General features: G+C 39.4%; 1 long non-coding RNA gene and 1 other non-coding gene across 2 annotated transcripts; both read right to left on the reverse strand.

Annotated features, from left to right (window-relative positions):
* Window positions 1-978: 978 nt before the first annotated feature.
* Window positions 979-7,930, reverse strand: LOC129528994 (uncharacterized). Its single transcript, XR_010132265.1, has 5 exons — window positions 7,741-7,930; window positions 4,614-4,705; window positions 2,496-2,840; window positions 1,865-1,957; window positions 979-1,452 (listed from the first exon to the last, which is right to left on the reverse strand). It is a non-coding gene; the product is annotated as an uncharacterized lncRNA (long non-coding RNA).
* Window positions 7,931-14,767: 6,837 nt separating this feature from the next.
* LOC115931749 (U6 spliceosomal RNA) lies at window positions 14,768-14,871 on the reverse strand. Its single transcript, XR_004068206.1, has one exon. It is a non-coding gene; the product is annotated as a U6 spliceosomal RNA (small nuclear RNA).
* Between the last annotated feature and the right edge of the window lie 1,902 nt (window positions 14,872-16,773).

The raw sequence follows: 16,773 nt of genomic DNA on the forward strand, positions 1-16,773 counted from the left end.
CTTTGAATCTTAAGTACACAGAATTGTACCTATCATAATTCATGTTGCATGATACTATCATTATTGACAATGCATGACCCTTTTTATTAATTTGTTTACCTACCCCTTCATCTATATAGCTGCCCTTTGGTCATTTGTTCACCCATCTGTCTACCTATCCATCCATCCGTCCATCTGTCCATCCATTCATCCATCCATCCAGCTTCCCTCACTCCCTCTCTCCCTTCCAATCAACCATGCATCTATCTATTTACCTGCATACCTATATCAATTTTATATTGTTAATCTGTCCATTTAAAAAAATCTTAATATAAACATTTGTGAAGCCACCATCCATCATGAAAGCTAGAACCTTCACGATAAGTTCCACCTACCTTTATGTACCCCAAATTCTCATCCTTCTGCCCTCCTACATCCAAGGTCACTGCTATTTTTAACCTTGTGTTCATTGTTCCTTTTAAAAAATGGGTTTCATTGTATTTCTATGTATTCCTAAAAACTAATGTTAGCTGTTTTCAGCTTTATTAAAAGACCATCATTTTTCATGAAATCTCTGGGACTTACTTACCCCCATCAATATTGTATTACTAAAATTTATCCATGTTACTGTGTGCGGCTGTAGTTAATTAATTTTGCTTTCTATAGAATATCCCATTCTGTGAGTGTACTAAGTTTATCACACATTGTACTGCAGATGGGCATTTGGATTGTTCTCAGGTTTTGCTAATATTAAACAATGTCTCCATGTACATATTTGTACATATCTCCTGGTGCACATGTGCAAGTTTCTTTTGGGTGTAACCCGAGAGTGGAAGTGCCAGGTTATAGGGTATGTGAGTGTTTAACACAACAAAATTTTCCAATCTGTTTCCCAAAACAGCTGTGTCCATTTATGTGCCCACTAGCAATGCAAAAAAGATCCAGTGGCTTCTTTACTTTTGCTATTTGAACAGGGACAAAATGACATCTCAGTGTGGTTTTGCCGTGGCTTTTCCTGATTACTAATGAGGTTGGCCATTTCTTCATACGTTTATTGGCCATAAATGTTTCATTTAACTCGGTTTTAATGATGGGGCTGTAGAGGTTTCATGGCAGAGCTTGGTTTTCACGGCAGAGCAATGGGCTTTCCTTGATGAGCCAGGAAGGAGCCATCAGAAATGCAGGCATCTATTTTCCTCAGGGTTGGAGCCTATCCTGCCTCTGCTGGGTTTCCTGGTCAGTGTCATGGACTCTGAGGTCAGACTTGCCACAGAAAATTCATTCCTGGGTAAGGCATGAGAATCTCCCTCTCACTGTTGACCTTTCCAGTCTAGGTGCTCCCTTCCTCTGGTGGCTGCAGGAGACAGGGAGGGATGGCCAGTGCTGTTCAGGTCTCAGAAGGCTGATGAGGCAAGAGAAGCTGAGGGAGCAGCTACAGGCATCATGGCAGGTCCTCCTCTGTGTCCAGTCCTCCTAAATAAGACAGGAGGGACTGAGGGTCCTATGTCACTGTGGAGGACTGCCTTTGTGGGGTCTATGACCTGCAGAGGAAGCAGAGGCTGAGGCACAGCCCATGATTTTCTCACACCTCTCCTTAGAGTCTACCTCAAGGGTGCTGTCTTCATGCCAGCTCTCTCTGTTTCTTCCTCCTTAAGTGCCCCATCTCCTGCCCTGACCAGGGAACCTGCCTCTTTGTACATCCTCAGGCTGAATGAGAGACAGGAAGGTCAAGGGGATAGCGGTGCAATTCTCAGGGACCCTATGGATCAACACCCATTCAAGGTACAGGAGAAATGGGAGGGCCCCACAGCCTTCTTCTCACAGTGCCCCTGTCAGCTGGAGTCCCACCCTTGGGAGCCTAATCCCATCTAGGGTCCCCCCTTACCTGGAAGAAAGGCTCCTCCTAAGGACACAGATGGCGGAAAGTTCCAGCAAAGGAGCAGGAAGGAGCAAAGTTCCAGCAAAGGAGCAGGGGTACCTGGTGACAGAACAATGTCAGGATAAGGCTAGATCCTGTTTCCACTAGACCCCCAAGCAGGCTCAGCCCCACCCCTGACTCAGGTCCCAAGACTATACCCCGGTCTTGGGGAGAGTCACCTCACCTATATAAGCCTCAGTTTCCTTAATCTGTAAATTGGGGATTATAACACGCATTTCAGAATGTTTTTGTATCAAATGGGAGCACCCAAAGTACTTAATAGGGGCTCAGTGATTGTTAAATCTGAATGGCTTTCGGAGGATGGGTGGGAACTGGGGAAAGATATTTCAGATTAGCTTAGTTACTCAAAGGAGTATCTGGTAAAATGAGTGGGTGGCCAGGATGCAGCTGATGAAAGCAGCACGTACTGCAATTTGGTACTGGAGACGTAATGCTCTAAAGAGGTCGCCATAATTGCTGTTCCATTTTATAGATAATTCAGAAAGAGGCGAAGTGACTTTTCCAAGGTCACACGTGGTGAGAACAGCAAAGCCTGCATTTGAACCTGGCCTGTCTGTCTCTAGGTCTGAGCCCTTACCTGCTTGGTTATTCCGGTCCTGCTCTCCCAGACTCGCTTGCTCTTCTTTGGGCCTGCTCAGCTGCCTACTGGCCTGGACCAGAGCCTGGTTATTCTGCCACACTTGGCAGGTGAACTGTTTTTTATCCTTTCACTCTGAAGTGTTGACCAGGATATGATTGTCTTGGATGAATGTGCCATCTGGGTTCTTGGTGGGGCCAAGTGCCTCACAGGTCTTGAAGTATCCATTTCTCTTTAGCCAGGCAATTTGTGTGACTTTGGGGTGAAACCTTTGCATATGGCAGGTGAGAATGGCAGCCTGGAGTCCTGGGACATGGTGTGCTGAGATATTCACTGTGAGCACAACTGAAACAATAGCACTGCCTTCGTGAGTTTCTTCCTTTATGCAAAGCATGCTCAACGGGTGTCTACACCTTCCCAGGCAGTGTGCAGGGTTCTTGGAATACGGCATTGACCAAGACAGGCATATTCCTTGCCTTATGGAGCTCCCACTCTGGTGAGGAGGACGGGAAGGAAACAAAGCAGTCACATGACTCCTACAGGAGTTCCAAGAGCCTACAATAGGGGCAATTGACCTGGTCTGCAGGAGGGCAGGTTAGGAAAGGGTCTCCAGAGGAAGTAACCTTTGTGTGGAAATCTTTGAGTAGGAATATGAAAGACGAATTAAGAGTTAACTCTATGTGGCAGATTGCATTTTCCAAAAATTATGGCAGCCACATGCTCTTCCAGAACTTTGCTACTCCGCGTTAGAGGAGGAGTCTATTTCTGCTCCCCTGGACTTTGTAACTGCTTTGATGAATAGAATGTAGCAGGGACAACACTGTGTGACTTCTGTGGCTGGGTCATGAAAGTTGCTATGGCTTCTACCTAGCTCTTTCTTGGGACACACCCTTGGGACACAGCCACCAAGCTATTACTAGCCTATGTGGAAATGCTGGGGAAGCAGGAGCCTAGGAGAGCCAGACTAATCCTACTTTAAGTTCAACTCCGTCTTGGAACTAACAAGGCACATTCCTTGCTGGTTACGACCGACAGTTATAAGATATTTACAACTGAATAAAAAGCCTAAAGATTCCTACAAAGACACATTTCTATAACAGTGGAAAGTCAGGATGTCCCAATACCCATAAAAATATATGTTTTCAAGATCATTATATTCTTTGATGTACTCAAACTCTAGAATGTCAAGGACAGTTTTCTTTAAATCAATAGAATAATAAATTTTGTCACGCTGTCTGCTCACATGCGTGTAGACACAGCTTAGCTTAGCTTTTACACGGACAAGACACCTTTATAAGAAAAACTTAAAGAAGAGGCTTTCCTCTGCTTGCTTTCTGAGGACACCCCACCCTGTAAGTGAGTAACTTTCAATAAATTATCTCTTCTCACTGTACTCTGTGACTTGCCTTTAACTTCTTCCTGTATCAGATCCAACAACCCCCTCTTGGGGCCTGAATAGGGACCCTTTTTCTGGCAACAGAAAGATAATAAGGAAAAGCCCATGCCAAGAAGAACAAAGGCCCCAAGCCAACAGCCAGGACCAATGGTCAGGCATGTTAGTGAAGGAGCCTTTAGGTGATTCCAGCCTCTGAATTGTCCAGCTGAGGCTCAACCATCATAGAACACAGCAAGCTGTCCTTGCCCAGCCCTGCTGGAATTCCTAACCCACAGCATCTAACAGCATAGTCATTTAAGGGAATATGGAGTAAATTTGGAATACTGGAATAAATTTGGGGATAATTTGTTATATATCCCTAATAATTGTGAAACATTAGGCAGAAGGGTTTGTGGGGCAGGAGGAGGGGGGTGCTGGGAGAGGTTGGGGGTGGGAATGGCATCTCAGCAGACGGATGGACCTGGGCAGAGGCCCTGAGTTTCCATGGACTTTAGAAAGAAGATCAAAGTGAATGAGAGAGAGGATGGGTGAGTGAGGCTGAATTCATAGCCAATCTGGAGGCTGGCTACACTTAAAGGTGCCCTGGGGGGCACTTAAAGACATTCTAAGGCATACGAACATTATTTTAATACAATTAATTTCCAGATCCTGAACCCTCATAAGACTGTTTACTTAGATTGATCTGCCTGAGAATGAGCATCAGGGCCATTTTCTTTTCTTACCTCCGGTTTCTCAGTTTTCCTTCTCCCATATCACAAAAGAAAGGCCTTCCTCCCACACTTCCTGAAGTGGGGCATTGTCCTTGGTGTAAAGACTTTGGGATGCAAAATAAAAGGACATTTCAAATACTGCTGGCCAGGAAGCCTGCTTTAACCAAAGCACCATCCACTCGCCCATATACCTTGCCAAACTGCATTTCCAATACCAAGTTAATGGCTATTTTAATAATTACTTATCAAAAATTTTTATATATTTAGATTGTTTGGATCTATTGTGCAATTCAATCCAAAAGAATGTCTTTTGACACTGAGAGCCTTATGGTCATAAAAATTTTATTTTAAATTTCAACTTACAGATGTAGTTTTGCTTGAGTTCTGTGTTCTCATAGTTCTCTGTGATATGATCTGTACGATTTTATAGTGAAGAAAAGATTTTCCAAAATAAAATATGTTACATTAAGGTAAAATTCTTCATGGGAGTTAGAATGGAAATACAACTTTAAGAAGTAAAAGGAATGATATAAGATGCCTGATTATTAAAGAAGAGCTTCTTTATGTGTGTTTAAATGGATGATGGTGGAAATTAAATTATGATGATGTTTTTTTTTCACTGAATATGTTTTGGAGTGATGCAACATTTGTAATACTCCAGGAGTTATGTTCTGTGCAACCATTTAAGCTTAAAATGAAAAATTTTAGAGTCAACTTTAAAATTTATGATAGAATACATAGTTCTTCACAATTATTTTAGGGAAATATACACAAAAATGCTTGAATATCACATTTGAACATCCCAGTAATAATTTTTTTTTTTTCCCTAAGAGAAGTAATGAGCTACTGTAGGATTTTAAGCAAAGGAGAGACATGATCTGGTTTCCTTTATAAAATCCCCTTGGCTGCTGGGAGTTTTGGGGAAGGACTGTAGAGGGCAATGGTGGATATTAGCGATCAATTAGGAGGCTCTTGCAATTGCTCATGGATGTTGGCTTGAGCTTAAGTATGAACTTAAGTAGTGGCAGTGGAAAGGAATGTATGAGTTCAGGAAGTATTTGGGAGTGAAATCTGATAGAACTTGGTGATGGGTTATGTGAGAAGAGGTTTCTGGCTTGGATGACTTGGTCGATGGGGAGTGTCTTCTTCACTTATATGGGTAGGACGGAAGGAGCAGCAGGTTCTGAGAGGGTTGGGGGAGCAGCGCAACACCAATCTCTGGGCTGAACATGACTGAACCACCACTCCTGGGGAAGGTGGGGGTGGGTATTGCCTTTCTCTGGTATCTGTGAATAGGTGGTTCTTACAGGAGGCAGATCAGAGGTAGTTATCTGAAGAGGTGTAACACTGGATTCAAATTCCAGCATGCTTACTGAAGAACCCTGTGACCTTGGGCAAGTCACTTCACTTTTCTGGGCCTCAGTTTCCTCATCTGAATGAAGCAAGGACACAAAGCTGCCTCTAGTTTCTTTGAGATGATTGATGTGGAGGCTAGAATTCACTTTCCAGGCTGGAGCTCTCTTGTGGTATCTTTTGGTTAAGCAAGACACACTTCTATTTTGGGCTGGAGGCATTTGAGTAATGAGGAGCTAAATTCTTGACAATGATACCATAAATTATCTCCCTTATGGGGTTGCTGTGGAGACTATGGTGCTATTAATGGGTCTCCTTGGTTTTCTCTGGCTGGAGCTGGAAAGAAGGAAAGAGGGAGTTCTGGAACCCTGGCAGGAACTTCACCCGTCTGCAGGAGGTAACTGAGACTACACTATGCTGAGGTTGGTTGGGGGCAAAGGACAGTACAGGCCCCTGGGGAAAGCCCCTATGAAGGCAAAGGCAGATGGACTTGAAGTAAGGGCCAGAAAGGGCATGCGTGTGTAGCCTGCTTTGCTGGTTCTCCTGATGCCAGGGTGAGTTTAAGAAGCGTGTTTCAAAGGTGGTGACTGGTGGCAAGGCAGTGGTGGCATGGTGGTTTGAACAATGGTGTTAGGAGTTCCCATGGAGAGTTCAAGTGGGAGAAACTTCTTTGCTGTGAAGCCCTAGGTGATCAGGTCCCTGCCCCTCTCTTGCCAGCCTCTTCCTTTTCCATGCACTCATCCTCTCACTAAGCCTCAGCCACACTGGCTTCGTCTCTGCTTCTCAGACATGTCTTGCTCCCCACTGCATCACAGGGCCTTTTCACGCTCTGTTTCCTGTGCCTGGAACACTCTGCACTTTGCTTGGCTGACTCGTTTTCATTCTTCATGCCTTGGCTCAAACATCAGTTCTTCAAAAAGACATTTCCTGAGTAAACTGGATTTCTCTCCTTTTCATATATTTCAGCAATCTGTTCTTTCTCTTCATAGCAAATGTGATGAATATAACCACATAGTTGTTTGTGTCTTGGTTGATCAGGTTCACATGACTGTAAACTCAGCAAGGCAGAACCAGGTCTGCTTGGTTTACCATGGAATCCCCAGCACCTAGAATAATGCCACCACATAGCAGATGCTCAACAAAACCTGTTGAATGGGTGAATGAAGTTCCACCTCCCAAAGACGCTAGAGGGAAAGGAGCTCTGAAAGAGAAGAACCCGATCATGGCATTATGTAGAAGGAGGATGGTCATATAAAACAGGGAACCTTATCACCACCTCACTGAGGGTTTTGTGAGGAATGAATGGGAGGATGCAGGTGACATGCTTCAAGCAGGGAGCCTACAGTGGTCACAAAATGTTGGCCTTGTTTGTGTGGGGGGCTTACCTTGGAGAAATTGGGAGATGTTCACATGCCCTCTGAGGGGACTCTGCAATTCACTGTGAGCCACTTGGCAGGTGACCTGGGAGTGGAGTGAGGAGAAGCCAAGGGTCACTGTAGCAGTGCTGATGACGGTGTAGGAGGAAGCATCTGCATGCGGGAAGACCTGGGTCTGAAAGGCTGGAAGCTCTATGCCATTTTTGAGCCATTTCACATATATGTTTTCGGCAAAGAAGCCAGTTGAGGTGCAGGTGAGATTCACTAGTTGGCCTGGGCTAGCCCTGTTAGAGGGGCCAGAAATCTTTGGAAGAGAGAGCTTAGCTTTGATCAGGGCAAGGGTGAAGAGAAGAAGGAGAGAGAAGAGAGAAAAATGAAGAGGGAGAGTTACTCTCTAGCCCAATACTCACCCTCATGGTTCACTCTGCTTGACTTCCTGCCCCAATCGCTCATCTCCAGTTTTCTCCTCTTCATAAACTTTCTCATTACTCTTCTTGTTATAACGGCCAATCAACTGACCTCACTGACTTTACCTCTCAGCTCTTCCAACCTACACTTGGAAATCAGACCATGCTGATCTCGCTAAAATGGAGATCTGACCATGTTATTCCCTTGTTCACCTTCCTCCTGTCCCCTCTCATCCCTATCTTCTTCCCAAAGTACATTGTTTAAAAAGTCACATAAGGTATATCCCGAAAAACAGCAGACCCCTGGTTTCCTCTCCTTGCAAATATTATAGACCAACAAGTTTTAACTATTTTGGTGGATTCTTTGGGCACATCTCTCTGTGTTTCTATGTTGATACTAACATACTTATACTGTTATTTTCATATTTTCTCATCTTTTTCAGTTTTACATATTATGGATCTACCTACTGCTACGGAAGATGATGCTCTAGCTCTCTTACAGCTCTTTCTACCTGCCATCCATATTTCTCCTCCTCACATCCTCCTATTAAAGACACATCATAATTTTTTTGTTTTATCAGTATTCAGCATTTATATTATTATGACCAAATGAGCATTATTCATAATTGGGCCATGTAATATATCATAATTATATTTCCTGTCTTGTACAGCTTTTTGTTTTCCGTGGAGGTTTTTAAAAAATATTTTTTAATTTTTAATTTTTGTGGGTATGTAGTAGGTGTATATATTTACGGGGTACATGAGATGTTTTGACATAGGCATGCAATGTGTAACAATCACATCATGGAAAATGGGGTATCCAACCCCTCGAACATTTATCCTTTGTGTTACAAATAATCCAATTACACTCTTTTAGCTATTTTAAAATGTACAATTAATTACTATTGACTGTCATCATGCTGTTCTTTTAATGGTGTCATTATTTTCATTTGCTTCATTTTCTATGAACTTATGACAAACTCATCCCCAAGCTTTCTGCCAGATTTCCTTCATGTTTGAAACTACTAAGTACTGCACTGGACTTCACTTTAGGGTACATGTGTATTCAGGAGTGCACAAAGATTTTTCAGGGGATTGTATAGGCTTGAATTAAAAAATCTTTTTATTATGATAAATTTGTAAACATACATAAAAACAGAGAGAAAGTATTCACGATGGCATTTTAACAGCTATCAACAAATGGCTGATCCTGTTTCGTCTACACTTCTCCCATCAACTGCTGGGTTAGTATTTTTTATTGTATATATTTAAAGTGTACGACATGATGTGTAGCTATACATACATTTAGTGAAATGATTACTACAGTCAAGAAAATTAGTATATCCAGTATCTCACATAGTTACCATTTTCGTGCGTGTGGTAAAAGTATCTAAAATCCTCCCTCTTAGCAAATTTCCAGTATACAGTACAATACTATTAACTATAGTCCTCACACTGTACATTAGATCTCTGGGCTTATTCATCCTACATAACAAATTTTGTACTCGTGGACTTCCATCTATCTCCCCATTTTTTCCACTTCCCATCCCTGGTAACCATTGTCCTACTCTGTTTCTATATATTCGAGTTGTTTTGTTTTTTATATTTTACATATAAGTGAGAGAAATTAAAAATAAAACTACCATATAACCCAGCAAGGTTTTTTTCAGGTATATACCCAAAGAAAATGAATTCACCACCTTGTAAATGTATCTGCATGCCCATGCTTATTGCAGCATTACTCACAATAGCTAAGATATAGAAGCAACGTAAATGTTTGTCAATGTATGAATGAATAAAGAAATTGTGGCATACGTATACAATGGAATATTATTCAGCCTTAAAAATAAGGAGATCTTGCCATTTGTGACAACATGGATGAACCTAGTGAGCATTATGCTAAGTGAAATAAGCCATACACTGGATTGTTTTAAGGTAAATACCAGACATAATATTATTTCATTCTTAACTACTTCAGCATGTAGAAGAGTTAAGAATTCTTTTTTAAACAATAAAATGTCATTATTATACTTAAAATTTAATAGTAATTCCTTAATATCATCTAACATTTGTCAACAGTCAAATTTTTCTGCTTGTCTCATAAATATAACTTTACAGTTGGTTTGTTTGAATGAGGATGCAAATTAAAGCCATATGTTACATTTTGTTGATGCCTTTTAAACCTCTATTAATCTAAAGGAGTTCCACTTCCTCTTTGTTCTCTTGCCATTTATTTGCTGAAAAAACCAGGTTGTTGACTCTGATAAATTGCCCACATCCGGTACTATTTCCCAGTTTCCCAACTGTATTCAGCTGCAGTCGCGCGCAGTGGTAGTGGGCTTGATAACATGCCCTTTATTGACTGGCTTCACCACTCCTTACTGGTGTTAATTGCACTGAAATCCTTGTCTTACAGTTGGCTTCTCACTGAACCTATCTCTGTGTTTTAAAGTCCCTCGAAATAATTAGTCTTTGTCTAGTTAAGCCATCAATATATAGTTAGATTAATTAGTTTTACTCTAGATTTAGTAATTTAGATTTTTAGGATTTTTTTCATTTTGGAATTTGTTTATTAATTATTTAAAAATTCATGTGCTTACAAAGTCAAAACAAGTCACAGCACATTCAGAGAAGTCTGGCTTCCCCCTTGTCTCTTCCATTCTGTTCCCTTTCTCCTTTACATTTACATTTTTAAATTATGATTTTAGTTTATTCCTCTTTTTCTAAAAAAACAAGACACAAGGCCGGGCGCGGTGGCTCACTCCTGTAATCCCAGCACTTTGGGAGGCCGAGGCGGTGGATCACGAGGTCAGGAGATCGAGACCATCCTGGCTAACATGGTGAAACCCCTTCTCTACTGAAAATACAAAAAAAATTAGCCAGACGTAGTGGAGGTCGCCTGTAGTCCCAGCTACTCGGGAGGCTGAGGCAGGAGAATGGCGTGAACCAGGGAGGCGGAGCTTGCAGTGAGCCGAGATCGCGCCACTGCACTCCAGCCTGGGCAACTGAGCAAGACTCCGTCTCAAAAAAAGAAACACACACACACACACACACACACACACACACACACAAAACCACAAGAGACAATATGCACATGCTTGTATTTCTCACTCTTGTAAACATAAAAGGTAGTGTGCTCCACACACTCTTCTATATATTTTCCTGTTTAATGATATGCTGTGGGTCACTCTGAAGCGGTGTGCTGAGTTCCTCCTTATGCCCTTTTAAAGTCACATAGTACCCAATGTGCGGCTGTACCATAATTTAGTAGGCAGCTCAGCTTTTGCTCTTACAAATAGTGTTGTGATGAAGAGCCTAAGGATAAGTCATCCTGCACTTGTGTTAGTAGATCTTTGGGATACATTTCTGGAAGTTGAATTGTTGGGTCATGAGGTAATTTTGCTAGATATTGCCAAGTTCACCTCTTTATGAGTTATATGATTTTGCATTCCTAACAGCAAAATATGGAGTAATTGTTTTGCCTTAGCTTCCCCAACAGAACGTGCTGTTGAACTTTTGGATTTTTGGTCAAGCAGATAGGTGAGAAACCGTGTCTCAGTGTAGTTTTTAATTTGCATTTCTTCCTATACAAGGGTGGTTGAGCATATTTTTATATGTTTGAAACATTTGTGTTTCATTTTCTATAACTTGTCTTTTCACATTTATTGCCCATAATTCTAAAAAGTTGACTGTCTTCTAAAATTTTAGAAGCTTTCTCTATATTAGGGATTATTTTTTGTCTATGATGTAAATTGCAAAACAGTACACACACCTATACACAAGTTTCTTTTTGTACAATGCGATCAAAATTATAATTTTTTTAATCTTTCTGCATTTTGAGTTACAGTTGGGAAGGTTTTCTCCATTTCTAGGTTATAAAAGAATATATATATATATGTTTTCTTCTAGTACTTAAATAGTTTCGTTTCTTACATTTAAATCTCTGATCCACTTGGAATTTATTTTGGTGTATGGTGGGAGGAACTAGATAGATACACTTCTGGATTTTTCTATGCTGTTCCATTGGTCTATTAACTCTTCAAATGATCCAACACCACAGTTGAAAAGTCTCTTCTTTTTCCACTAACTTGCCTTCATACTTTTTTTTTAAGCAATCAATTGACCATATGTATGAGTCTATTTCTAGAATCTCTATTCTGTTCCATTGATCCACTTGTCTTTTTTTCTTTTCTTTTTTTAAATTTTTAAATTTATTTTATTTTATTATTATACTTTAAGTTTTAGGGTACATATGCACAATGTGCAGGTTTGTTACATATGTATACATGTGCCATGTTGGTGTGCTGCACCCATTAACTCATCATTTAGCATTAGGTATATCTCCTAATGCTATCCCTCCCCCCAACTTGTCTATCTTGATGCCAATACCACACTATATGATTACTATAGCTCTATAATAATTTTCCGTTCTTGAGGGATATTGATCTATAGTTTTGCTTTTCTATGATTCTTTATCTGTAATGCTGGGCTCACAGAATCGGAAGCCTCACTTCCTCTTTAATTTTCTGAAATAATTTGTGTAAAATTGTTAGTACTTCTTCCTCAATTGTTTGATAGAATTCCTCAGTGAAGTCATCTGGGTCTGAATTATTCTTTGTCAGAGGCTTTTTAAACTACAAATTTAATTTCCTTAATAGATATAGAGATAATTAGCCTATTTATTTCTTCTTGAGTGAGCTTTAGCAGTCTATGTCTTTCAAAGAATTTGTCCATTTCATCTAAGTTGTTAAGTTTATTGGTATAAAGTTTTTCATAAAGTTCCATTATAATCTTTTTAATATCTGTGGAGTCTGTAGTAGTGTCACCTCTCTCATTATTGATATTGGTAATTTGTATCTTCTTTCTTTTTTCCTGATTAACTGTGTGGATATGGGTTTATTAATTTTATGAATTTTCTCAAGGAACCAGCTTTTGCTCTTATTGATTTTTTCTATATTTTTTTCATTTTATGTTTCTGATTTCTGCTGTGTTCCTTATTATTTCCTTTCTTCATTTTTTCCTACTTTTTGAAGTCTCTGAAAAAAACCTTTCTTCTGTCCTAATATAGGGACTTAGTGCTATGAATTTTCTGCTAAGTACTCTTTTGGCTGCATGCCACAAATTTGGTATGCTATGCTTTCATTTTCATTCAGTTAAAAATATTTTCTAGGCCAGGAGTGGTGGCTCATGCCTGTAACCCCAGCATTTTGGGAGGCTGAAGCAGGCAGATCACTTGAGCTCAGGAGTTTGAGATCAACCTGGGCAACACAGCAAAATTCAGTCTCTACAAAAAAATACAAAAATTAGCTGGGCAGGGTGGAGTGCGCCTGTAGTCCCAGCTACTCAGGAGGCTTAGGTGGGAGGATCACCTGAGCCCGGGAAGTTGAGACTACAGTGAGCCGTGATTGTGCCACTGCACTCCAGCCTGCGGGACAGAGTGAGACCCTGTCTCAAATAAATAAATAAATACATACATACATACACAAAATACTTTCTAATTTTTCTTCTGATTTCTTTTTCAATAATGTATTATTCAGAAGTATATTTAGTTTTAAAATGTTTGGAGATTTTCTAGAGATGTTTGCTTTTTAAATTTAATTTCTATGACTACTGAGGGTTAAATTAAATAAAATTAAAAATAAATAAATAAATTTAATTCCATTGTGGTCAGAAAACACACTTCTCATGACTTGATTTATTTAAAACTTACTGAGACTTATTTATGGCTGAGAATACAATCTATGTTGGTAAATGTTTCTTTTGTAGTTAAAAAGAATGTGTATTCTCTTGTTTTGGGATGGAGCATTCTATAAGTATCAGTTAGCTCAAGTTGGCTTATAGTGCTGTTCAAGTCTTCTACATCTTTACTGATTTTCTGCCTCCTTGTTTTACCAATTATTGAAAGAGAGGTGTTGAAATCTGACTATAATTGTAGATTTTTCTATATATTCTTGCAATTCCACAAGTTTTGTTTTATGTATTTTGAAACTCTATTATTATATGCATCAACATTTAGAATTGGTATATTTTATTAATTGATAAGTTTATTATAAATGATATTCTATGCTCTCATAATTTCTTTGTTCTAAATATACTTTGATATTAATGTAGGCATTCCATATTTAAAAAATTATTGTTGATGTTGCATATATTTTTCTGTCCTTTTATTTTTAATCTATTTGTGCCTTTATTTTTGAAGAGAATCAATTCTCTGCAGGCAGCAAATAGTGGATCCTACTTTAAAAAATATAATGCAAAAATCACTTTATTTTAATTGGTGTGTTTAAACCATTTACATTTAATATGATTATTTATATGACTAGGTCTAAATCTATGATCTTGCTACTTACTAGCCTCATCTCTTTTCCAGTGTACCTCATTTTCTGTCTTCTTTTGGATTGATTTTTATGATTCTGATTTATGTCTTTTGTCAGTTTATTAGCTATTACTCTTTGTTGTGTTATTTTACTGGTTGTTTTGGGATTTCTGGCATACATTATTAACTCATCATTATTTGCCATGAGTGATAAGGTATCACTTCACACACAGCATAAAATTCTTACAGTAATATATTTCTATGTCTCTCTTCCTGGTCTTTGTGCTATTTTTCTCACACATTTTACTTCCATGTATGTTATAATTTGTCAAATATATTATTATTGTATTTGCTTTGAACAGCTATGTTTTAAGTACATTTAAATATACTTTTCCCACATTGTTACTATTTCTCTTGCTTTTAATTTCTTTGTATATATCCAGGTTTCCACCTGGTATCATTTCACTACTGTTGGAAGGACTTCTTTTTAACATTTCTCGTAGTGCAGATCTGTTGATGATGAATTCTTTCAGCTTTTGTATGATTGATAAAATCTTTATTCTTCACTTCAAAAATCGTGGTAAAGTAGACATAAGATCTGCCACCTTAACCATTTTTTAGTGTACAGTTCAGTGGCATTGAGTACGTTCACATCGTTGTGCAACCATCACCACCATACGTCTCTAGAATGCTTTCCATCTAGCAAAACTGGGAAAATACATGGAATGCATCGCAAATTCGCATTCCATCCGGGTACACAGGCCATACTAATCTCTGTATCATTTCACTCTTAGTATCTGTGCTGCCAAAGTGAGTACTTAACTCCAGCCTGGATGACAGAGCAAGACTGGCTCAAAAAATAGATAAATAAATTAAATGCTTAATTTTATTTATTTATTTTAAAAGATATTTTTGCTAGGTAAAAATTCTAGAATGACTAATTAATTATTGTTTTCTTTTTAAAAATGCTTTAAATAGCCAGGCATCGTGGGGCATGCCTGTAATCCCAGCATTTTGGGAGGCCGAGGAGGGTGGATTACCTCAGGTCAGGAGTTCGAGACCAGCTTGGTCAATATGGTGAAACCTTGTCTCTGCTAAAAATACGAAAATTAGCCAGGCATGGTGGCAGGTGCCTGTAATCCCAGCTACTCGGGAGGGTGAGGCAGGAGAATCGCTTGAATCTGGGAGGCGGAGGTTGCAGTGAGTCGAGATCATGCCATTGCACTCCAGTCTGGGTGATGAGGGTGAAACTCTGTCTCAAAAAAAAAAAGAAAAAAAGCTTTAAAGATGTATCCCCACTGTCTTAAGCTTGCATTATTTTTGATGAAAAATCTCCTGTATTTTTTGTTCTTTTGTATTTAATATTTCTTTTTGGGGGGCTGCTTTTAAGATATTTTCTTTATTGGTTTGTGCAACTTGGTTTGTGCTTGGGGTTCATCGAGTTTTTGGATCTGTGGGTCTACAGTTTTCATCATATTTGGAACATATGTGACTATTATTTCTTCAAATATTCTTTCTGTCCCCTCTTCCACTGGTGTCTCCAATACATATCTATTAGGCCACTTGAAATTTCCCCGTAGCTGCTGATTGATGCTCTGTTTATCTTTTTTTTTTTGAGATGGAGTCTCGCTCTGTTGCCCAGGCTGGAGTGCAGTGGTGCCATCTCGGCTCACTGCAAGCTCCACCTCCTGGGTTCACGCCATTCTCCTGCCTCAGCCTCCCAAGTAGCTGGGACTACAGGCGCCCGCCACCAAGCCCGGCTAATGTTTTGTATTTTTTTTAGTAGAGATGGGGTTTCACCGTGTTAGCCAGGATGGTCTCGATCTCCTGACCTCGTGATCCACCCGCCTTGGCCTCTCAATGTGCTGGGATTACAGGCGTGAGCCACAGCATCCGGCCGCTCTGTTTATCGTTTATACAGTTTTTAATTGTTTTGGTCTTATATTTGGATGCGGCTTTATATATTCCATTTTTATCTATGTGTCATTTTGAATAGTTTCTGTTGTTGTGTCTTTAAGTTCATTAATCTATTTTCTTCAACGTCTTAACTGCTATTAATCCTACTCAGTCTATTTTTCATCTTAGATATTGCAGCTTTCATCTCTAAAAGTTCAATATGGATCTTTTAAATATTTTCCGTGCATCTACTTCACATATTCAGTTTTTCTTCTAGCTTCCTGAACATACAGAGTATACTTATAATAACTTTAATTTCTTTGTGTACTAATTTTATCACCTGTCTTTTCTGGTTAGTTTCAAATGATTAATTTTTCTTATTATGAATCACATTTTCCTGCCATTTTCATGCCTGGTAATTTTTTATTGGATAACAGATATTGTGACTTTTACTTCAATGGGTAGTGGGTATTTTGCCTTTCTATAAATATGCTTGAGCTTGTTTTGGGACATGGTTAAATTACCTGGAAGCGGTTCGAACTTTTCATGTTTTGGACTTAAGCTTTGCAATGCATGCCTCCAGCATCATTTGGTCTAGGGCTAATTCTTTTTCCTTTACTGAGGCAGAACTCTTCTGTGTATTCTACCAGATGTCTCATGAATTATGGTTTTTTTTCACTCAGGTTGTAAAGATCAGGCACTATTCTTAGCCTTGCGTAAGCTCCAGAAATTTTTCTCCTCTGGCCTCATATACTTTTCTCATGTACATAATACACTTTTCAATACTTCACTGAATATTCAATGGGGACCTTTTACAGATATTT

The sequence above is a fragment of the Gorilla gorilla genome, chromosome 21, assembly GCF_029281585.2.
Source record: "Gorilla gorilla gorilla isolate KB3781 chromosome 21, NHGRI_mGorGor1-v2.1_pri, whole genome shotgun sequence".
NCBI lineage: Eukaryota > Metazoa > Chordata > Mammalia > Primates > Hominidae > Gorilla > Gorilla gorilla.